We start from the raw sequence: 16,648 nt of genomic DNA on the forward strand, positions 1-16,648 counted from the left end.
GTGGGGCAGGGGAGTGAGCCCCCATATAAGCCCTCCGACCATAAGCTTCAAGAGGGCAGGGATTTCGTTTGACCGCTTTGTCACAAGTCCCTACAGAGCACCTGTCACTCAGAGCGCTCAAATATTTCTGAATGGATGCTTGGCGGTGGCCACCATCCTTTTCTTCAATGCTAACCAAGCATGGACAGTAAAGAGTGGCCAGAAGAGGGTGAGGGGCCTGGAAACCACGTCAACTTGAAGAAGAATTAAAGAAATTGCAGGCATTTGGGCAGAATAAGCAGGGATGGAGCAGGAGCCCAGAGAGAACCCTGCTGGGTGTCTGCCAATAAGCTCTGAGAGTGACCAGCCACGTGCCGGCCAAGTCACTGGGTTCTCTGTCTTCTCATCTTTAAAACAGAACTGCTGTAAGGAGTAAGTGGACAAGAGAGTGTCTGGCAAATACCAAAGAGCTTTAGAAACACAAGCTGCTATTATTTCTACATTTTGCTTCTTTCGATCTCGGCTGGGGGAGTCTTGGGGGAGAGATGATCACTTCTTTAAAAAATGTGAATGGCAACATGTAAGACGAGGACTCTATCCATATTACACGAGAAGACAACTCCAAATAAAGGAAATAAATGTAAAAAGGGTATGACATTGACCCAACAACATGCAGACCTCCCTAATCAAGCGTGTTCCTCCCTATACGAAGCTGCCACTTCCTAAGGGTACCAGGTCTTCATTGTTTTAAACAGAGAACATGCATTTCAGAATGATTCAGAAATTTCTACGACCAGGTGTAGTTAGATAGGTATTAGCTAAGGCATCTGCCAACTGAGATTCTACGACTTAATGGTACGATTTCTTTTTGTTGTAGCTGAAAACCTTTTTCATGATTCCCTGTGTATGTATACACAAAGTCAGATAACAGGTAGCTTACACTGAAGTCCATATTGCCCAAACCTTCACCCAACTCAACATCCTCTTTCCAAAGAGCAGCAGTCAGCTAAGTTCACAGTGACTAGAACATAAAAAACCCACAGGTATGTCCTCAAATATTGATGACTTTGGAAAAGGGTCAAGGGCCATTACATCATTACATATCCACCATTCCGATCAAGTAAATACTGATTTGGTAAACCTCTCTTAAGTTTAAAGGTTCACCTGATGCAACAAGTCTATTTCAGTGTAGACAACAATAATTCCTCTTTCTCTCCCCTTTTCCCTATACCCTTGGGTGGAATATTTCATTCGGAATAGCAGGTACAAGTAACACCTTCAGTGACAGCTCTACCAGTGCCCCTATCCATCACACATAAAAATGCTTTCTCCTACAAGACCGGAAAGAGAAGCTCCGTCCCTCTCCCACGAAGCCCAGACAATGAAAAAGCAAGCAGTGGGAATAGTCAGGCCACACACGAAGAGGAGATTGTGTCTTTCTCACTTCAGTTCATCAGTTTCCACCACTGTCTACCTCTTCACTGTTATGCTTCCAGCACTTAATATAGCTGGAGCTTATTTGATCCTTTTTACAAGACAACATTTGGGCTGCATGAAAGGATACGAAAGGCACTAGTTAATGAGTATGGGATCTAAGAAGCAGGAAAGAACCTTCTACAGAGCAGAGCAGAACTGAGCTCTGTTCCCATTCAGAGTGGCTTTAAGAGAAAAGGGAAATCTGGGGAACTTACAATTTTAAGTTATTCCCAAATTGGATAGCCGTGAGGAGTCAACTCCCATCGACAGCTGCAAACATTCCCCGTCTCTTCCTCTCAGTGTACTTTTAAGAGGGGAAAATATACGTGCGATGGCTGCGTAGACCAGTGTGCTCTGACATCTTTAAACAGATCTAGAATAAAAATACAGGTTTTCTGGGCTGCATTCTCACTCCACGTCTACTCCGTTCACACCGTGAGGGACTCTGCTGGGTTCTTTGTTAATGTTTTATCAGTCTCTCCTGCCAACTCCCACTGTATGTTTTGGGGCACATGGTGTTTTTAAAATGGACTGCTCTCTGGTTCCCCACAGTTCCCCACCATTCCTTACTATTTTGCACTGAGAAAAAGCCATGTCGTTTGTTATTCTGTTCTGGGTACAGAGACACCAATAAGTCTGACCTAGAATATAAGATCCAAGAGCTCAAAGAACGTGTCCTTTTTCATTTGTGTCTGTATCTACGTGCCCAGGAAAGTTCTGCACGTGGGGGGCGGGGGGCATTCCATAACTACTCAGTGGCCACAGGCTTTAAAAGGAAGAAAAATTAAATTATGAACTTTAACATTTATCTTTGGGCCATTGAGCCAAAGATTTCATTGCATGAAGAATGGCAAATAATGCTGTGAAATCATTGGTTGTGTATGTCACCATTTGTCAAGAAGGGGCTTGTGAAGGGACCAACTCTCTACATTCTGTTTTTCAGCATCTCTGTTGTAAATGGGACATTTTTTCAATGGGCAGGCTTGTTGTTTAGGCTTCGTAAAGCCCCCAAAGTTTAGTGCCTTGAAACAGTAAGTCCTTATAAAATGGTCATTATCCTTTAAAAAAGCTGAACTAAATCATGTTCTGTCAGAAGATGTTTTTTAAATGTGATAGTTTATTATTATGTTAAAAGATATTTTTATTGATTTTAGAGAGAGGAAGGAAGAGGGAAAGAGAGACAGAAACATCAATGATGAGAGAGAATTCACTGATCATTAATTGGCTGCCTCCTGCATGCCCCCTACTGGGGATTGGGCCCACAACCCAGGAATTTGCCCTGACCTGGAATACAATTATGACCTCTTGGTTCATAGGTCAATGCTCAACCACTGAGCCACACCGTCCGGGCAATAGTTCTTTTCATCTATCTATATAATAAAAGCCTAAGCGACAGTTAAGCCATAACGACCAGTTGCTACGATGCACACTGACCACCAGGGGGCAGACGCTCAATGCAGGAGCTGGCCCGTGGGGGTCAGTGCACTCCCACAGGGGGAGCACCACTCAGCCAGAAGCCGGGCTCATGGCTGACAAGCGCAGCGGTGGTGGCAGGAGCCTCTCTCACCTCTGCGGCAGTGCTAAGGAGCAGCAAGCCAAATGGTAAGGAGCAGCGAGCAGGCGGATGGTAAGGAGCGAGGGGTGCAGGACTGCGAGAGGGTGCAGGCCAGGCTGAGGGACCCAACCCCAACCCCAGTGCATGATTTTTGTGCACAGGGCCTCTAGTATAGACATAATGACTAATGCATTAGAAACAGATACTACTTGAATACCAGTACACAACTAATTCACTGAATCCATCTTGTGAACACTTTTTACAGTAAGGAATGTAATAACTAATATAGCAGGATCTCCTAAAGCAATAAGTATACTACTCTAATTCAAATTATGAACCGAGCATTTCCTAGCTCCACTTAAAAGTCACCTGGAAAAGCACTGACTAAAAGTAATGGCCAACAGAGGCTGACGTCTCAAGAAAACACCACACGGGCCCTTTCTTAGAGGAACGACAGGGTGTAGCTAACGCGATGCTAGAAATGATGGGGAAGCAGATTTGTCTAAAAAGTTACAGACACTCACTCCCTGTAGCCACGGTTTGCTTTTGTGCTCTGAAAAATCTTGCCAATTATCCTGCAGTCCGCAGTCAGAGGCAGGATTGCAGGGAAGGGAGTGTAGGAAGAGAATAGGGGGAGGAGGAAAGCGGAGATACCACCGAGCAGATGCTGACGTGTGGTTCCCCACACACTGGCGTGCTCCCCAATGCCTCTGCCAAGCGCGGGCAGCGATGTTCTTCAAGGCTGACCTTATCCAGAGGAAAATACAACCTACGTGCCAAGGACAGCGGATAGTTAAGGGAGACACCCCGAGCGCGCTCCACAAACCAGCTCAGCCTTGACAGCTGCGCCTCTGGAGAGCCAGGCTCAGGTGTAACTGGATAGTGCATGCATTCACACTTCCAAGTAGAAGAAAAATGAGAGGGAGGAGGGGGGAACCAGAGGGGGGAGGAGGGGGAGGAGGAGAAGGAAAAGGGGGGAGGGGGGAGGAAGGGGAGGAGGAGGAGGAGGAGAAAGAGGAGGAGGAGGAGGAGGAGGAGAAGGAGGGGGGGGAGCATCTGGAGCCAGCTGTACATGCTCTCTCAATTATAAGCTGAGCTATCTTAAACAGCCACCAGCTGCCACTGCCCCCGCCTACAGAGCAGGGTCTCCAACATCTGTGAGGATCAGCACACCAGGTGTGGTCAGAAGAGATGTCAGAGGCTGTTGGGGGGAACCCTGGGGAGTAACACATGAGAAGGGGCTACTTGCCATTTCTCTCCTAGAGCAGGAAAGGAGCTTAGGGATCTGCTGCTCTGAGCACTCTTTTCCAAGACACTGAAATAGAACTGGAAAGAAATCAACACTTAATATTGGGGATTGAGACGTTAAGGAGAAAATGCTGCGTGTTGGCTACAGTTAGAAATGTGCTCAACATTGTACTGTCTCTAACTCTGAAAATACTCTCATTCCTGTCAGCAGCGAGGCCTGTTTGACTTTTCTGCAGGCATGTCTGCACAGGTAGCATCTCCAGCTCACGCTTACGTCACACACACGCCTATCGTCACAGTTCTGCTTGAAAAGAAACACAGGCTTCTTCTGAGCCAAGAATCCCTGACTTATTAAAGCCATCGGTGCTGCCCCTAAAGATGCGGGAAATTCAACTCAGGAAATAATTGCTGTAGAAGTTCGGTTGAGGTGAACACTAGAGAAAGATTACTCTCTCCTCCTGCAACATGATTCTACATGCATCATTTTCTTGGAGGGAGGGAGGGAGGGAGGGAGGGAGGGAGGGAGGAAGGAAGGAAGGAAGGAAGGAAGGAAGGAAGGAAGGAAGGAAGGAAGGAGAAAGGAAAGGAAAGGAAAAGAAAAGAAAAGAAAAGAAGAGAAAAGAAAAGAAAAGAAAAAAGAGAGAGGGGGAGAGAGAGAGAGAGAGGAGGGAGGGAGGGAGGGAGGGAGGGAAGTGGGGAGAAGGAAGGAAGGAAGGAAGGAAGGAGGGAAGATTTCTTGCATTCTCTATTCCCTGTTTACTTCACTTGATAGAAATTACACTTAGTTCAATCAACTGAGCCCCTTTCTTCCACTTCTTGAAAACGGCTTGAATTCTGATTCACATCTACAAAGTCAGAAGTGAAATTATATAGGTCAGCATTGCTGGTGCCCCTGGTCTAAGAAGTAAAGCATTGAGTGGTATGGGATGAAGTGCAGGGCCATTCTTAAAACAGAGGCGTCTTTCACCGGAACTTGCAATGACCACTGCGCCCACCACTCCAGCTGGCGCCTCCACTCCACCTCAGCAGCACCATCCTGCCTACCTTACCCCTCACCTCCACCCCACCACCTCCACCCCTCCCCACCGCGCACAACAGCCAACCAGCAACTGCGAACAGGCCGGTGACCATCAGCCAACAGAAAGTCAATTAGAGAGAGAGAGCAGCTGCACTACATACTTTCAAAACGGGGATCAGAGAAACAACGTGAGTTCTCAGTGCTTTCCACGGGCTCAAAGTCAATTTATACTATTTCCGGTAGTTCGATGAATTAAATGGTTTTCAAAGTCACTGGGAAACTGATCAGTTTTAGAAGTGGTTGAGGGATGCAGCACACCCAGCGTCAGCAATGCAGGACAGGAAATAGGTCAGTACTTTAACGTGTAAGGTGACAACACCAGGTTGCTTGTCCTTCACAATCTCCGGTAGGCTGTGGCAAAACAAGATCAGAAAAATGTGAATATGCTACTCGTTATGCAGACAGGGCATCTGGTCCATCTCAGAGAGACAAACTGCACTATCAACAGAAATTTTATGCAAAGTCCGCTCTTTTATTTTTGTTTGGTTCACTGAACTAAGTGCAAACCATCTGTTACCTATGATTATCAGGAAAAATAAAAATGCAAACAGTCTTTTAAAGAAGACAGCACAGCAGCATTCCCAACACAGCCTACTTGTTTCAAGCACCACATCTGAGGTTTAAATCTAATGACTTCATGTGGCTTAGAACCTGTAGGTAGAGTCTTCATTTTTAGGTTAAGATGACAGCTTTCTTTTTGTTTTGGGTTTTCTGATCGGAGCATGCCATTTTAAAAAGTTAGACATCATAAGAATGCCACTATCCTAAAATGTCTTATTCAAATGTTAATTTCCAAGAGAGTTTTAAAAATCTAACAACTTTGAAGTTAAAATTTTGTTCTGATGCCTGTTTATAAAACGCCTGCCACGGAAGTAGTGTATTATAGTGACTATGCTTTGCTTCCACGAAAGCAGAATGGCCAGGGGTGAACTCAGTGCTCCTGTTAAGTCAAAATGCTTGAAATCAAGTCTTCAACTCTGGCCCCAGCTGTCTGACCTTGTAAGATCTGTTTCTTTATCTATTAAAAGAGAGCTCTGAGATGTCCTTCTCAGAAGCCCACTTCCCTTCCAAATCTGTCTAGCACTGTGCTTGGCATATGCATCGTTCCAGGAACTCGGTAACTCTCCCGGCCAGAGAAGCTGGAGAGGAAACCTTCAAATACTTCAGAAATTGCCCACAAGACAGGTTTCAATCCCCTGTCAAGTTCAGAGTACAGGCTACAAAACCAACTACCTCAACAGTGCCGCACCATGTTCACGGCGGTATTGACCTTATTCATGTATTGCCATCATGAAAATGAAAAAGCAATTTCATTTTCAAGGTGAAATTCTAAGTTTTCGGGAGAGTTTAAGACAGTATCAGCCCAGGATATGCTGCCAAAGCTCTAATAGTACAAATGTTACCAACACCCACAAGGGTTTCTCAGAGGCATGTAAATGTGTTTTGTGCTGTTTCCTTGAGGAACACAGCACACCAAGTCCTACTCCACCTACACAGCCGCAGCCACAAATGTAATGCATTTCAAGAGGGCTTTTCTGCAACAAAGCATTACAAATCTTAACCACGTGTAAAGCAAGTTTTGCAAAAGATAAGAATTTCAATGGGGAATTCAACTTTTAAATTGCTCGCTTTGCCCCGCTGTTAGTCATTGGGCACATTATTAAGTGAGCATGACCTGTAACAAAGAAAAGCTTGCGGTTATTTTATACTTTAAAACCTGACCAGGCTCTGCACTGATGCTTACCTTGCTCTTTAAGTCATATAACCTCTTCAGTTCTACTACACAATAAGTTTATCAAATTCCAGACATTTCTACAAGAAGATCCACATCAGACTGATACTGAGCTATAAGGTTGGATTTCAAATGTCATTCTAAAGACACTCCAATTTTAGGTAAGAAAAGAGGGCATTGGCTATTCTTATCCATTCTTTTTCTTCCTTCCCTTTTATGTATATACTAGAGGCCCGATGCACGAAATTCGTGCAAGAGTAGGCCTTCCATCCCCTGGCTGCCAGCACAAGCTTCCCTCTGGCACCAGGGACCTGGGCTTCCCTTGTAGCCTTGTCCGGAAGGACATCCAGTCTAATTAGCATATTACGCTTTTATTATTATAGATTTGCTACTACTCAATTAGAATGATCTCGGCTACACTTAGAAACAAACTTATTTCCTGGCCCGTTGGTAGGCACAGAAATCTGTGAATCTGAGAATTTGGAAGAAAGAAGGGTGTGATGCCGGAGACAATTAAAGTCCAGAGTGCTCCTTTGAGGCCAGGGAACTACTCCCAACACAGCACAAAGGAGAATGGTCTTCATTGTGCCATGGTCACAGCTCTTTAACTCGGGGGCCCCCCAGAGCCACACCCATTTCTGAGCCAGTTCTCAGCTTCTCCTTGGAGGCCATGAGCAGTCTGACATCAGCAAGAGGGAAGGAGAAATGGCCAAGAAGGCCTCATGCTGCCCCAAAGGGTTCTCTCCTCAGATACTTTCCCCAGGAGGTTAAATGGCTTCTGAATTACAGCATTCTCATCCTGGGTTCCCAAAACACACGTGCCCACTCGTTGGAATTCAGAGAGTTTGAAGTCCCAAAAATCTTACCCAAATTATTGGGGCAGGAGTGTCTTACATGCAAATGTATGGGTCTTCTTCCTTCCACTGAAGTATAAATCAGAATGGAGAGGATATTGGACTAAAAGTGGAAGAGCTCCTTCTATGTATGTCAAAGAACTGTAAGTGCCATTAGTTCAAATATAGTTGATGAAAACTGTATGAAATGTAGCATAAGAAAAGACAGCAAGTCAATGTAATCTCTTCTTTTCAACCTGAATCTGTTCATGTGCTTTACCCTTCCTCTCTAAGGTCTTTCAGAATAGTTTCAATAGGCAGTTAAATGTCACAATTTTCTAGAAGCCCAGGATAGTAAACAATGAGCAATTCTGCCAAGTTATTAGTAAGTATTGTTGCTCTCCAAAATGTTCAGCCAGAACTGAAGTCCAAGATACCCAAGTTTTACCAAAGAGCAACGATAGGAGGAAAAAGCAGTGATAGAAACCGTATGGTGATGACAGGACCTGAACTGACTGACCATTTGGTTTATGGTGGGAACACATCACATATATGACAAAGAGAAAACTCTAGGATAGATTGCCCTCTCCTCCTGATCCCTTCAGCTCTCTGCGTCACTCAAAGGCAGCTTTATCACACTCTCCCCACTGTGTGTGCACTTGCTAACTCCTTCACTGGGTGGTCAACACCCAGAGAACAGGGACCAAGTTGTTCATTCTTTGCTTCTCTATGGGCCATAGCTAGATCTGGGCCATAGTGACATACAGCACTTATTCATCCAAAATGGATTAACTAACTGCTGATCATGGAAGACTCCAAATAGCATACCTCATAGGATATTCTTAGAATCAAAGTGATAAAGTCCTATTCCCTATTCCAAGGGAATCCCAATGTATCAAACAGTATCTGTTAATCTGGATACTCATACAATTGCTAAATACTATCAATTTTGCATAGTAGTTTCACAAAAATCAAATCCAGTTGCTTCCACCAAATTGACACCTTCTTTCAGACACCAGACAGCACGAATGCGGGAAGGAAGGGTTATGACACAGGCGCTGGGAAAATACACTTTATGTGTGATACAGGGATGATGTCCCACCTCCAGCACTCAAATATATTTCAAGTTCTGGAGAATTTAGTGTGATTTTTAAAAGCACACATTGAATTGCATGTGGAAAATCTGCCCCGAGTTCACATTAAGACAGTAAAGAAATAAGGCTGAACATGTAAAGGGCCCTCATTTAGTTCAATATGCTCTCACTGTGAATTCCACTAATGACCATCACCATGACCTTCATCATGACCTTCACCATCACCATTCACCACAAGGCCAGCTAGATACCCAGAGCCAAGGCAAGAAAAGACCCTAACATAACAACCTTTATTTCCTAATCATGATCAAGTTACCAATTCACATAACAGCTTTGTGCCCACACAGAAAAATAAATAAAAAGTGAGCTTTCAGCCGAAACCGGTTTGGCTCAGTGGATAGAGCGTTGGCCTGCGGACTGAAAGGTCCCAGGTTCGATTCCGGTCAAGGGCATGTACCTGGGTTGCGGGCACATCCCCGGTGGGAGGTGTGCAAGAGGCAGCTGATCGATGTTTCTAACTCTCTATCTCTCTCCCTTCCTCTCTGTAAAAAATCAATAAAATATATTTTTTTTAAAAAGTGAGCTTTCAGGTTTATTACTTGCCTTTTTTAAATGAATAAGCATCTTTTTTTAAAAAAAAATGATGATCTCGGAAGACTCCATGATCCATAGATCCAAAGATCTTAAAATCTGACCAAAAAAAAAAAAAAGATGGACAATAATAAAATGAGAGCATCTAACTAAATTGCAGTATTGTTCAGGCTTCTGGTGACATAAGCTCTACCCACTGGGCTCACCGGGTCTCCACTGGAAGAAAGTGGGCTTTGACCACATGAACAGCATTCCATTGGTTATGATTGTACGAAGACTTAGGGAGCCCAGAGGAAGCCAGAGTGGGTTAAGGAAAGAGAAGAATTTTCCCCACAACTGTGGGGAAAACTAGCCAGAAACAAAAGGGACATAAGAATTCTTTGTTGTGTATTGTTCACAAAATATGCCAAAAATGACTACAAAACAGTCAGGGCTCTTTTTTCCCCACAATTCCTGGAAGAAAGGTTATGTAATGTTCTTACATCATCGGCCTCACTGCCCAATCCCAGATGAGGCTCAGGTTGTAAAGAGCGGTGTGAGCGTGCAGCACTGGAATGGGTGTGCGGTGGGGGTTCTAGTTTTTAACTTGTTTTCTTTTTTGCAGTGGGGTAGGGAGGGGCATACAATTAAATACATGACACTGGCAGCACTAAATCATCACATAGGACACTCCAGCTTGATGATGCAATCTTGGGTACAAGAAACCCCAAGATTTTCAACAATATATCCTGACCATGCACACCCAGAAAAACAGAGAACCATGGACTCCCCGGAGGAGACAGATCCAAAGTAAACCTTGAAATAAGAACAGGCAGGGGAGGGTGGGTGGGTGGGAAGAGATCAACCAAAGAACTTGTATACATATATGCATAACCCATGGACACAGACAATGGGGTGGTGAAGGCCTAGGGTGGGGGGTGGGAGCGGGCTAGGAGAGGTCAATGGGGGAGAAAGGGGATATATGAAATACTTTCACAATAAAGATTTCAAAAATCTGATATAATAAGAGGCTAATATGCAAATCGAAAGAATGGCAGAACTGGTTGCTATGATGCACACTGACCACCAGGGGACAGATGCTCAATGCAGGAGCTGCCCTCTGGTGGTGAGTGTGTGGGAGCACCACTCAGCCAGAAGCCCTGAGTCCGGCTCACGGCTGGCGAGAGCAGTGGCGGTGGCAGGAGCCTCTCCGGCCTCTGCAGCAGCGCTAAAGATGTCCGACTGCTGGCTTAGGCCCGCTCTCCATGGGGAGCAGGCCTAAGCTGTCAGTCGGACATCCCCCAAGGGCTCCTGGACTGCGAGAGGGCGCAGGCTGGGCTGAGAGACACCCGCTTCCCAGTGCACAAATTTTGTGCACCAGGCCTCTAATATATATATATATATATATATACACACATATATATATATAATTATGAACCCTCCTAAAAGAATAATAAAAAAAAAGAACAGAAGATATGGAACACAGCCTTTTAAATAGAAACCACATTAACTAACATCTTAAAGTCAATACTAATTGTACTTACCAATGAGAAAGTTAACTAGTGGCAGTGGAGGCCATTCTCAGAAATATTTAAAGTCAAAAAGAGTTCCAGAATCACTGACAATCCTTCTGAAATAATGGCCAGAAAAGCAATTAAAGGGAAATAAGAGAAGCAGCAGGACAAATCTGTGACTACCATTTAAACAAAAACACCAAGCATGTGTGCTTTTGATGATGGACTACCAAGTGGCATCATCTTCATCTAGTCACGTGCTGCTCAGCGATGACGTTTCGGTCAGCGACGGGCTGCATATACCACAGTGGTCCCGTGAGACTGTAATGGAGCTGAAAGATTCCTCTCACCTAGTGATGGTGCCGCCATTATACAGTCATAGCACAATACATCTCTCACGTGTTTGTGGTGGGGCCGGTACTGTGCTGAATTATGTGCAGAACATAATACTTGATAGTGGTAATAAACGACTGTGTTATTGGTTTGTATATTTACTATATTATACGTTTATCATTGTTTTAGGATGTACTCTTTCTACTTACAAAAAATTGTTTGCTGCAAACAGTATACCGTGCTACGCTGGCAGCAGCCTCACACTTCTTGTGTTTGCCGTGTCCTGGGTTGCATCATTTTCTCTGATTTAATCTCGTGTTGTTTTGTACAGTAACATGCTGTACAGGCTTGCGGCCTAGGAGTGATACACTATACCATGTGAGTTAGGTGCGTGGCAGGCTGTGCCATCCAGAACTGGGTAAGTGCACTCTGTGAGGTTCATACAACAGTGAAATCACCTAACATCGCACCTCTCAAAATGTATTTCAATCATTGTCATGTATGGCTGCATTAGAGAGTGTGTTCTTACTTCTTTTCTGATATAGATGATACGAAGTCATTTGTTTATAGGTGTCGTTACTCTATATAAAATTACAACAAAACAAAAAACTTCCCTTAAGATCCCTCAATGGAGGGTTTACAGAATGTAAAGATAGGTGCAGAATCCCTCGAAAGCTGGAGCTACACATTACTTTTGGTGGTTCGGTGTCTGGTACAGAGCAGGGACTCACTAATTTTCAGAGAAGAAATACATATTTGAAGACAGACACAACACCCTTTCTCGAATTATTGAAATCAGTGGCATTCACTCAACAATAAAAACATATGGAGCATGTATCATGTGCCACACACTGTGTCAGACAGTAGCATGAAAAGTTACTAAAACAGAAGACAATGAAAAACACAATGTCATTAGCTTTTTTTAATCAAGGCTATAAACTATGTGGTTTTGAATATTCAGATTAAAGGTGTAGAAATGAGTTGACCACTTAGATTTTCAAAACCACTGGACAAGTGGCATCACATAATTGAAATCTGAAGGCTAACTGAGATTTTCTACTACAGGCATGCCTCATAAATATTGCACATTTGATTTCAGACCACAGCAATGAAAAGACTACTGCAATAAAGTGAGTCTTGATGTTTTTGCTGGTGGAGGGTCTTGCCTTCCATTTGTAGAAAACACAACATCTGTGCAGCCCAATAAAGTGATACAGTGAGATGAGGTATGCCTGTATTCAGCTGGATGACAAAACATTCAAATGAGGCACACAGCACTAAACATGTGAATGGGTAGAAACACGTTCCCTTCCAAACATTGCTCATTTTCTAAATGCCTGACACCCAGCAAGTAGTCTATAAGAAGCCGGTCCTTAAAAATCAACATGTGCGTATCCTGTTTGGGGAAACAGACCGCAGCATCGGGCTGTTTTCAGGGTTCTGTTCTGAAAGTTGGCCGCTGAAGGGCACCGGAATAAAACCAGCAGGTGGTTCTGAACACTTCGAACAGTACATACCTTTCTGAATAGGTAGTAGATATGCAGCAGCAGGCGGAGATAAAACAGCAGGGAAGACAGAAACGAGGCTAAATAGAGACGTCCCCAAAGGAAAACTCAAAGGGAAAGCTCGTTTGAAAAAGTGGGCTGAAAAGAGACGCAGTGGCCACGGGTGAGGCTCCGGGTCTGGCCAGAAGAGCCGGGAGGCGCAGTGATCAGCCAGGAAACACCAGCAGAGGACAAACGCCGGGCCATCCAGCAAGGGGCCCAGGCACGCCTGCCCTGCAAGGGTGAGCAGGTTTGTCGTGGAAAGCGAGAACCACGAGCTGGACACTTCTCCAGGCACGTATGTTAAAGACAGAACTAGAGGGGAATACAAGGTGAAACACTCCACCGTATTCTGGATTTTTTTTTTCTAGTCCAACAGCCACCAGGTCTCCCCTCCCAGCCTCCCTTCTCCTTTGCTAAGTCCAGTGATAATGATTAGATACTTTGGAATCAAAAGGGCTGTGCTGACGTGGGAAGAGGCCAAGGAGGCTGCAAGCGGAGCCCTTGCAGATACCACCCAGATTTCACGCTGGTCTCCAAGGCCGTGACAAATCCCAAGAGATTAAAATGACTTAAGAGACACGGCATTCCCTAACCAAGGCACAGTGGAAACCAAATGAGGGTCGAGGGAGAGAATGTGAAAATCCTAACAAGTGTGGCCTCCCGGAGTCCGTCCAGAGTAGACCACTAGCAACTTTGTAGTAAAAGGAGAAATTAAAAGCGCCTATGATCTTCTGCAGTGAGAAGTCATTTATTTCATGTTAAGCTTTAGTGCAATTAAAAGGGGGTAAAATGGATTTAATATTACAAAAGGGGAAAAGCAACCATAAGAGAGTATATGATGGATATTCTTACCCTTTATATTCCCTAGAAAAAGACCACAAACACAAATGTTTGCAATTTGCTGAGGAGATCATTATTATTCATCCTGAGGGGGTCGGGGGAAGGCCATTGAAGTTCGGGCAAGAATAAGAAAGTACCAACAGAGGCACATTCACTCTAACTTCATATGCCAGGTCCCCAGCCACGATTCCGACAGCTCTTTTGGAATAACATCTGATCCTATCCCCTCGTTAAAAGGAGTGTTTCTGTACAAATGAGTAGAGAAATCCTATGATCAGTCCTAAAAGTCTTGTCACCTAAACGCTGGGTAGGCAGTTCTGCATAAATACTTGCAAGTTTGAACATTTTTTCCTTCTGGGATCTAGGTACTGCGCCCATTTAGATGACCTGCGAGCTATTTCTTGTCAATATCTCTAAGACACAATCTCTGCGGACGTTACTCCATGGATTGGGCGTCGCGTCAATAGAAGTTGTCAAGTTCCCAGGTGGAAGGCTACTGAGGTTGATGGGCCTCATCATTCCAGAAGGATCAGGAATGGCATTTGGAGTTCAAGGTTGAAAACTGCATGAAATAGGTTTAAAAAGTAGAGCCCAACTCCAACGGGTCTAAAACGGCACCCTCTTACTTTAAAACACCCCCGAGCACCACCGCGGGCCACTTTACCTGTGCAGCCAGTTCAGGGCAGGTCTAGGAGGCGAAAACTCCAAGCGATGTTTTATATGTAAATCAAGAACCCCCGGGGAGCGGCAGGCGACTTCAGGGACTCCCCGGCGGGGTGCAGAAAGTGGGGGGGGGGGGGCGGTCTGCCCTCTCGGAGTGGGGTTCCCGGGACCCTCAGGACAAGAGCGGCTAACGGGCTCCCCCGGAGCGGCCGTGCCAGGTCGGCTCCCAGCTCCCGCTGCCCGCGCCCTTCGCGGACCCCGATGCCTCGGGGCTAGACGGGGAGACGCGCAGCCCTAAGGATGGGGGTTCGCGGCGGCAGCCCCATCCCGCACCCCTGGGGCTCCGGTCTCAGGTCTCAGCGCGGCTGGAGCGCGCACTCCGGGCAGCTGCGCGCAGCTGGACGCAGCCCTCGGCGCCCCCGCCCCAGCCCTTCCGCTCCGCCCGGGCGCCCGGGCCCCCCCATCGCCTGCGGCCCCTCCGCGAGGCCGGAGGGAGACTTGGCAACTTACTGGGCAGCGCTCGGGCCGCGCCTGCAGCGGGTGGAGGGTGCGCGGCTGGAGCGGGTCGGGTCCGCGGCTCGGGAACCGGAGCACCAAGCGACGCGGGACGGGTCCACGCACAGAGCAGAGCGGCTGCGAGGCTGCAGAAAGCGGGCTGGGCACGTGGGCGCCCTTCTCAGTAGCCACGCGGGAGGCGGGGCCGGGGCTGGGCGGCACCGCCCCCTCCATCCACCCCCACCCGCCCCTCCGCCCTGCGCTCCCCACCCCCACGCCCGCCGGCCCCGCGCCCGGACCTCCCGGCGGCGCTGGCCAATCCCCGCGGTGGGCGGCCCCACGGGCGACCGGCCTGGGCAGCTGGGCCTGCGGGGCGGGGAGCGGCGAGTCCCCGAATTCTCGCTTTCCCGGGATGACCCCACCTCAGGGGCCTTTCCGAGCAGCGCTCTTCCCAGTGGGGTTTTTGTGCTGCGTTTACTTTTCATTTTCAGGAGATTTTGTAAATACGGATATAAAGATGATAAAATAGAATCGTGATCATGATAAGTAGATGCCCGATGAGTGTGTTTTGTCGAATAGTACTACTTTAGCAATTAACACCATGAAGGCTTATAAACATGTGCGGTTGCTATTTTGAAAACTCCAATAATGGGACTAGGGTAGTCCTGACCATTTGGGGCTGCGCTGTAAGAAAATGACATTTGCTATTTCCAAGAGAGGAGGAGACGTTACACAATGGAGGTTTCTCGTGCTGTGTGCTGCTGTTTACTTTAGGAGTCTCTGATAAGATGAAAGTCGCAATGTGCAACTATGTTAATTTTCATCCGAAAGGAGGCAAAACACTGACACTGAATTGAACAGTGAATGTGTGTTATTTTTTGTTGGAAAGTTCTACCTTATTTTGTTTAAAAATGCGGTAAACTTCTTTTTATGGATATACTAGTAATATTATTAATGTTGGCAAAGCACCAAAATCATACTGATGCATCACACACATATATATTTAATATTTTTATTGATTTTTAAAGAGAGAGAGGAAGGGAGAGAGAAACATGGATCTGGCTGCCTTCGGCACGCCCCCTACCAGGGATTGATCCTGCAACCCTGGGCATGTGACCTGATGGGGAATCAAACCAGTAACCTTCAGGTGTACAGGATGATGCCCAACCATATGAGCCACACCAGCCAGGGCGCATTACAGGTATATTTTAATGTCATATTCTAAATCATTCTTAACTCCTTTAAGACATGTGTTGCCAACAGAACCTGATGAAAGGTTTTGAGGCTTCGCTCCTGAGAATGCTACTTGCACAAACTTTCAGTGAGTGTTTCTGAAGCTCACGCACATGGAGAAGCCGTCATCCACCACGTTAAAGAACTGGAAGTCGAAATAGCACCATGGCTACAAGGGCATTATTATCTATTCCAGCGAGTGTCCTAAGGAAGAGAGACTCTGTCAATATGAACTTATTTTTACAGCATAAAACAGATTCCTTGTGCAAATACTCATTAATGACGAGAGGGAATGATACCGTTGAGTCTGACGCCAGATTCACTCACTCCCATAACAGTTAGGAGGCATTGCACAAGAGTGCGAACACTCCCACCACTCAGCAAACGTTGTCTCATTCCTAAGGGTGAAGGGATCCGATCTAAAATTTTTCACCTGTGTTTTTAAATAGCAGTTGCTG

At 45.9% G+C, this 16,648-nt stretch overlaps 1 protein-coding gene across 1 annotated transcript in view; it reads right to left on the reverse strand.

Annotated features, from left to right (window-relative positions):
• Nucleotides 1-15,051, reverse strand: part of SLC7A2 (solute carrier family 7 member 2) — a 52,152-nt gene extending 37,101 nt beyond the window's left edge. Inside the window, exon 1 of the mRNA XM_070408286.1 lies at nt 14,973-15,051. The gene's annotated coding sequence lies outside the window, so the exon portion shown is untranslated. The remainder of the gene's footprint in view (nt 1-14,972) is intronic.
• Nucleotides 15,052-16,648: the final 1,597 nt, after the last annotated feature.

Source organism: Myotis yumanensis, unplaced genomic scaffold (genome assembly GCF_028538775.1).
Source record: "Myotis yumanensis isolate MYYU_CA2020_CCGP unplaced genomic scaffold, mMyoYum1.0.hap1 SCAF_3, whole genome shotgun sequence".
NCBI classification, from domain to species: domain Eukaryota; kingdom Metazoa; phylum Chordata; class Mammalia; order Chiroptera; family Vespertilionidae; genus Myotis; species Myotis yumanensis.